An 8,206-nucleotide genomic window follows, 5' to 3' on the forward strand; every position below is an offset into this window, starting at 1 on the left:
GAGAAAGGGAATTAGGGCGTTGAATCCCTAACTAGATCTCCTTCTTTGATGAGCCTCTTTATCCGCCTGTCCCTCATCTCCATTTCTTTGATGTTAGGCGTTGATTTTCCTGATTAAATAGTTTTTAAAGTAAAAAGCTCTTCTCTGGGCTCTGTAATACCGGGTACTTTACTGTACCTATTGTAGGTTCGTTTGTGTGCATGCTTGTTGAATGGTCCATCTGTGGTATTCTTTAATTGGAACAGAGCCCTTGGCTTGCAGATAATAATAAGGATAGTACAATAGCTCTGATTCGTACATGCATATTTTTCTCTGAGAAAGAATGTTATCATTTAAGCTTATGCCTGGCTTTTACCTCTTCATTTGAAATAGCTAGAAGGACTCAGGAAGCCCAATGCATCACTAATGAAATTAAGGAGTAAAAACACCTGTGCTTTCTCACTTCAACAAAATTCCACCTCGGATCCATTCGCTCATGGTGAAGGCTTTTACCTACTTTTCAACAGGTAAGGGAATTACATCCCTCTTGTAATGGGGAGGTATTTCCAATAACTGACATCACTTTCAAAGAGCGAATGACATTATTTTCGTGCCAAGAAAAGATGAAACAAAAAAAATGCTCCATTTATTTGCCGACACCTCAGAGGATTTTTGACACCTGTATATATATGTCTTTTTTTTCTTGTGGCATGTCCAATATGTCAATAGGAGTTACAAGTATCTCTCATATTTCATCTATTCAATAAAAGACATGCCAAACATAAAACACCAAAATTCCTCCAAGGTAGTGAAATCCTAGGTGTGCTCGAGTTCAGGGCTGCAGCCGCTGCAGGTACCTGTGTTATGAGAGTTCTTTCAACACCTGCCGGGCTTTGGATACCACCGGGCCCAATTATCTTAGTCTGCCTCCTCTTCTTAACCACCTCTTCAGTCTAACAGGTCAGGGGGACAATCAATCACAGCTAAAATAAGGAAGTAATTTCCTGAGCTTTCATCGTGATGTTGAGGTTTTGTCTGGTTGCATTTCGCACCTTGCGAAAGATGGAGCCGCGCTGGTTTGAGAATTTATAGAATTTGGCCTTTCCTTTTCTGTTCTCGAGACCCAGGATAATTTGAGATCTATATGGGATCTATATGTTCACCTCAATACGTGCAGCTTGCGAGAGCAAACACAAAGATCAAGAGAATACACTAAAAAGGCCTGTATCTTATGATGCACGTCGATAAAGGTTATGTTGCTGTATAACTTAAAAAAGTTTAAATGTAGGCTGTATCCTCCTACTCCACATCAGAAACAAAGATATCCCTGACAGCATGCATACAGTCACGGATGTGACTGGAGACTTGTTATCCTGCATATCTATCTATTTATTTGTCCGCTACCACTAAAAATGTGTTGAATATAATATAATATAGTTGATCCATTTTCTGAATGTTCTACAAACAGATCTTTTATTGCACGCATTATAAATCTGTCTGATGTGGACGTCGTGATGCACCATGGACCGCAGTTTTCCTCGCCGCTCACACTAAAAAAGACATGGTAAAATTACTGGACGACTGAGGCATTTGAGCGCATTGAATAAAAACACCAACCAGACACCAGCAGTTTTCACCTTATTTTATATTTCACATCCTTTTATTCTAACACAGAGCTAAAGGAGATGGAAGCAAACTTTACCTGACCTGTCCTCTGATTGGATGAGCTAGGACAGGAGTAGCGAGGGGATTGGACAAACGACCAGAGGGCATCATGGGGGATTATTCACAGGTGTGTTGCGGCGCGCCTGGGGTAAGATCTGCCAAAGCCAAGCCTGTTTGTGTGTGTGTGTGCATCCTGCAGTCTGTGCGTGTGTTTAGCCATCTCAGTCGTCTTCCTACTGATGTCTAGAACAGACTAAATGAGCAATAATCTGCACACATCCCTCCAGATGTCCCAGTGAATTTCCTGTGGCTTAAGGCGCCAGCTGAGCTCTTTGAAAGTTTTGATAACTTCTGCAAATGTGATTGAACCTCTGCTTGTTCAGGAATGTGGTGCAGGACACAATGTGCTTACTCCTATTTCCCCTCAAAGAGATGAAAAAGGAGGCATGCGCTCGGCTCCGGTGCTAATACACCTATTGGTGCGACATGGTCATGTGCACTTTTTAAAGAAGACTGTTAAAGAAACATATTTGATGTGTGGTGCACATGCTGAGAAATGAAATTTTAAAGAATATTGTTCTTATAGACGATTTTAAGTTGTGTAAGATGAATATCGGAACGTTCACATTTGGTTTGTCTTCAGCTTTCTGATGTGCAGATTATATGCAAAGTCACACAGCAGAAAATCTTTGTGTTTCTGTCTCTTATTGTTTAGCTCTTTTTGTCCCGACAATGTGGTGAACTGATACTCAGGCTATAGACTCGTTTCCATAAATATGTACTGTTATTGGGGGGGAAATGCCTCTGATCATTGCGCAATCAGCCAGAAGTTGTCAGCAACAAGAGAGGAAGAGAGTGGAACAGAGCTTTATTCCCCACCAGCTGTCAATCAGTGCAACTGCGAGGCCCTCATTCCACACAAGCAACCAAGTACAAGCAGGAGCACATGTTAAGTGACATGAATATTTGATAATGTCCTGCCAATCTCACTAATATTACTTCAATTCATTGACAAAATCTAATATTTAGATTCTCAGAGATATGTTTAGCACAAAAATATGTAAGAATGTACAACAGATGGGGATGGAGAGAATTTTCAATAAAGCAAGCAGCATCACGTGGGCCTAGAAAGAAGGTGCATGTAAAGATAATATGGAGTTTCTGTCGGGGAAAGGTAACAAGAGGAATTTATAAATTACATGTGTAGGCAACACACCGAACAATGAGAACAGCAGGCAGAAAAAGCCTAACCCTGTTAAGCATGAGGCTGCTGGGTAATGACAATGTATTTGTGCATTTCAGCATCTTGGAATCTCCGCCTTGCCGGGGAAGGAAGAAATATAATTTTTGTGGTTGCCATGGATACCTGTGTGTGAAGGTTTTGCTGCGAGTCTCGACTCCTCCAGGAGATCAGCGAACCGCATGTGTCAACCAGCATTAACCTACTCGGTCCAACAGATGCACACATGCACGAGGAGGAACAATAAACACACACGCACAAACATGCGCATGAACCCTCTCATCTGCAGTACAGCGCGAACCGAACTGCAGCCTCTGAACACACAAACACACGGTTGTGAGTGGAGCTATGCGTTGTCGGGGCTGATACACCCTTGAGTGAACGCAGAGCTGCAACCTGAAGAAAAAACTTTGATTATGATGTCGTTCTGTTGTACTACATGAGGTCTGAACCTCCACTGAACAGACTAAGTCCTCCCTGCTGAAGAGTCTAATAGTGCTGTAGCTTAATATGTAGAGCATTAAGCCAGGGTTAGAGGACTGTTCCAAGTGGGACCATGTCAACTAAATTATTCATTTACATTCCTGTAGCACCCACCAAATTAATATATATGCATACTTTAGCTGACCCCGTTAGAGCAGGGTCAAGTATAGTGTGGCATAATATACAAAATATAGCTTGTGCCTGTTAGCGCCTGACGTTATGCTGGTGTCTTTTTTTCCTCTCTTTATATAATTTGAACTAAATCCTTGAAATAAAACCAATATTTATTATCATCAGTTCGTGGTTTGGCAAAAGTGCAGTGCCCTCCTCCGGGAAGTAATGCTAGATTGTTTAATAACTGGACAGATTTAGAAAAAAGGACCCAAACTGAGGCCCCGGATTTTGTGAAATTCTAACTTAGACTCAGCTCTCTGGCATTTCCATAGTCTCTGTTTTCATCCTCTTCACAAACATGCCAGACTTTTCTCTGTAGGGCCCCTAACTGACACTCTGGGTTCGTTGTCAAGTATTATGTTCTCAAGTGTTTGTGCTTGTCTTCTGCGCCAAGCTGCTGGAGTCCTCCCTGCCCCATCCACAAAGGCCTACACAACATTCAGCAGTCATATCTCTGCTTGTCTATCTGCGAGCCCGGCGTGTTTTCCCTCAAAGTCAAATTAAAAAGGTATGCCAGAAAAGAGAGCGTATCTGCAATTCAGAACACATTTTTCTATCAGACAGGAGATATATTGCCGACTAAGTATTGTCAGATGTTGGCAAATTCCACATATTTTTCATATCCGGCCCCCTGAAACTTGGGGCCGCTTCAAGACTCAAGGCACATCATCGACAAAGACTCTGTTTGACCTGAGGAGCACAGGCAGAAATGAACTAAATATCCATTCTGTTTTCTACAAAAATATTTTCTCTGATATAAATGCAATATCACCGGCCATAAATCATTTAGGAATTCATTTGGAAATCATTTGAAAAACACATTTATTTGTGTGTGTGTGTGTAGGGGGGGGGGCTTCATCAATAAACGTAGCTCCTGTGGAAAGTTTTATTTATATATTCATGCATTCAATAGATTCAGTTATTCATGTATTCACTCATTCACAAGGCCTAGTCTGTATATGCGTCAGGCCTGTGTGTGTGTGTGTGTGTGTGTGTGACCTGCGGCGTGGTCCTGCTATGCTGCGGGCTAGTGCTGTTCCCCAGGGGGCTCTCATCTTTTACTGAGCCCTGACAGAAGATGGAGGCTGGGAGAGGGGTCCGCTGCATTAAAAAGCCTTTACCTAGCTCTGATTTATCACCCCTGCCTCACACACACACACACACACAATCACACGATCACACGCACACAAACCTGCCTGCCAACCCCACACCATCTCACCATTCCTCGCCGCAGCTCGACTCTACACTCTATCAAACACACAGACATATAGGATGCATGCACGCACACACACACACACTCAACGGACACACATTCACACACCATCAAACACATACTCGTTCCATCATAAGATGGCTGCCTCGGAGAAAGAGTGAGGGAGCGAGGCGCTGCACTGCACCGCAGTGGTGATTTTGCATTTTAATGGTACCCCTCCTCTCCTCCCTTCACCCCTCTCTCCCCTCAGCTGGTAATTCTGGTGTGTCGCAGGCGGGCAGGCGGCAAGCCACCGGCTACCTCACCACAGGAAGACAGAGCGACACAATTACAGGACAGCATTTCCTGGGTACGTCACCTGCAAACGGCTGCATTTGAATGTGACAGTCACTGAGGAGGTGAGGGAGGAGACCAGGGAAAGATGTGTGTGTGGGTGAGTGTGTGCGCGCACAGTGGGAGGAAGCAGACTGTCATTACACCACAACAAGCAACATGGACTCCTAGAGGACAGCCTCCGCACACGCACACACTATATGAACCTTTAATTGCACATGAAGACACCTGCACACACACACACACACACACACACACACAAAGAGACAGACAAGGAAAAGAAACATTTGCTCGCAAAATTCAAAAACCGAAGCTACACGCATACACGCTAAACTGAGACATGGACAAAGGTGAATACCGCTTTTAAAATGCTCTTTCACAAACACAAAGATACGCACACACACACACACACACGCACACACAAGGCTGTCAACAGCACACACACGAAGAACACAGCACTTTGTCCTTGAGAAGGTCCAAGACTTGGTAATCATATTCATTCATTCATTCATACATATGGGTGGAATACATTTGCTCCATCCCCGCTTGAGTTATTGCATGAGCGCTGATAAAAACTGGGAACAAAAAAAAAAGAAAAAAAAAAAGAGGAAAGACAGGGAGTGAATTTAATCTCTGAATAAAAACCTTTATTTCCAACGCAGATTAATGCAAGTCGACTGCACAAGAAGCTCTATGTTTAGCAGGACTAATTTCTGTCATTGTAGCCTTTTATGCCACCCCTAGTCAGTCATGGTACACCAGGTAAAATCAGGGATTTGCATGAGACTCCTGCACAGGACAGGCGAAGCACATTTGGCTGCGAGCGGCAGGACACACTGACTTACATTTTTCTGGTCGTCATTCAACGGTTGCTCCAGTATGAAACAGAAACAAAAACTAACTCATCTGCTCGTCGATGCTTCAGCGCTTGCTCACACCTGCAAACTGTAATGTTATCTTCGACTCAGATCCACAAGATTTTGACTCGAAGCAAACAAAATTAAACTTTAAATCAAAACTGCTTTAATTAAAATGTACTGTGTATAACCTGTCATTATTAAAGACGTGACGTTGCAAGAATTCAATAATTTGGTGCTTTTGATGTGTGTGTCTGTGCTGAAGTGTGACAACCAGGGCAGCAAAGGAACTGCAAAGTGGTGAAGAGGCATTTTCTACCAAGTCTTATAGCTTACTTGTGTGTGTGTGTGCGTGTGTGTGCATGATCCAAGCAAGCAAGCACGCATCCGATGAGCTGTGGTGTGAAATTTGGACCTTTCGTGCGCACACATTAGCCAATGCTGCCTTAGACGCCGGGATAATAACAAAAGCAAGCTACTCCTCCGTCAGTGAAAGCGCGTGTAGTACTACAGGCGTATGTTTGTGGAGGAAGAGGAGGTGGAGGGGGAGAGATTTCTGGTAATGGAATAATTTCTCACTTCTTGTAATAGAGGTTGCCGGTGTTAAAAGATGATAATAACACTGTCCGAGAAAAGAAGTCAATCCTGTGTTCAACTTCTAACTATGAATTCTTGAAGCAGTGCATATTCACAACTGGTGAATGCAATCACATTCACAGCTCAAGATTTATTTACTATACGTGTCCGTATGATACATAATCAAATGGCACTTTCAGACAAGCTCTTTCATGCATGTTTTGTGTGTGTGTGTGTGTGTGTGAGTGTGTCATAGCAGGAAAATTCACAGTTGCAGATCAGCTGCACATCCCCTTCACTCACTAGTTTACAGTGACATGTTTGTAATCTGTCTGTGTGTGTGTGTGTGTGTGTGTGTGTGTGGATGGGCCTGATTTGCTCGGCATATGAAGTCATTTGTTTTTAAAAGCAGCAACATTTTGCTACTAATCTGTGTGTTCGAGTGCGTGTGTGTTTGTGTGCGTGTATATTACTCATATTGCGAGGACATAAATCTATTTACGCAGCCCCAGTGTGGGGACTTGACCTCCTTATGGGGACAAAACACAAGTCACCATAATGTAAATCATAAAATTTTAGGGTGAAGACTTGACTTGACTAAGGTTAGATTTAGGTTAAGGGTTAGTGGTTATGGTTAGGGTTAGGGTAAGTCTCCAGGAAATGAATGCATGTCCACGTAATGGCCTCTGAAGTGATGGAAACACTACTGTGTGTGTGTGTTTGTGTGTGCGAGCTGAGGAAATGGAGGTTGAGAGGAAGGCTGCTGCAGCTGTTGCTTCCAAAACCATAATTCATTGTTGGGAATGCTACAATCTAGATTACATCTCTTGGAGCTTAAAAGTGTATTTTCCCATAAACAGCAATCTGCAGCTCATAAAAATTAATTCTGCTTTAGCATAAACAATCTCCTTTTCCTCTCACCCCTGCGCATGTGTGTGTACGCATGTGTGTATACATGTATTTGTCCACATGGCATAAACAATCGCCTACTCCTGTCAGGAGCACAGAGTGATCCATCAGTTTCTCCACGGAAAACCAATTTCACCGGAGATGTTCAGTTTTTCACAGACACACACCACCTATCCTCGCAGAGGGAGAGAAAAGTGGAAAAGAGAGAAAGACACACACACACACAGAGCGAGAGAAGTGAGGAAGATAAAGAAAGAGGAAAAGAATGGAGAGGAAATGGAACAGAGAAGAGAGGGAAACATGGAGCAAAATTGAAAGGGAAGGATGGGGGGAATAAGAGAAAATAAGAAAGACCCGTCTTGCTGTGTTTAATAGGACACACTGTTATTTGCTGTCTCATCAGTTCAGTATAATACGTAAAAACTGTTCATCTGTTGCCCTGCACTCATATGCACTACGAGTTGACACACAGTGCCTGTCAAACAGGCTTTATGTGACTGCTCGAAAAAAAAAAAAAAGCCACAGTTTCAGTCTCTACACAGTGGTGTTTGCAATAAAAAAAAAGGAATAAAGATGAAAGACTGGGAGAAAAAAAGCGCATTTTCTCGCTTTTGACCGTTAAAGCTTGAAGTGTGGAATTATGAGCGAGGAGCAAGGCATGCCGTGGCGGCCCAGTTTTGCCGCGTTGAAGCGGGCAGATGACAACATAATTACAGAGTCATCTCATAACACGTGATTAAACAAACAATGCATGTCGTCTCCTCCTAAGGTCCCCGT

This window comes from Chelmon rostratus, chromosome 20, assembly GCF_017976325.1.
Source record: "Chelmon rostratus isolate fCheRos1 chromosome 20, fCheRos1.pri, whole genome shotgun sequence".
Classification (NCBI taxonomy): Eukaryota; Metazoa; Chordata; class Actinopteri; order Chaetodontiformes; family Chaetodontidae; genus Chelmon; species Chelmon rostratus.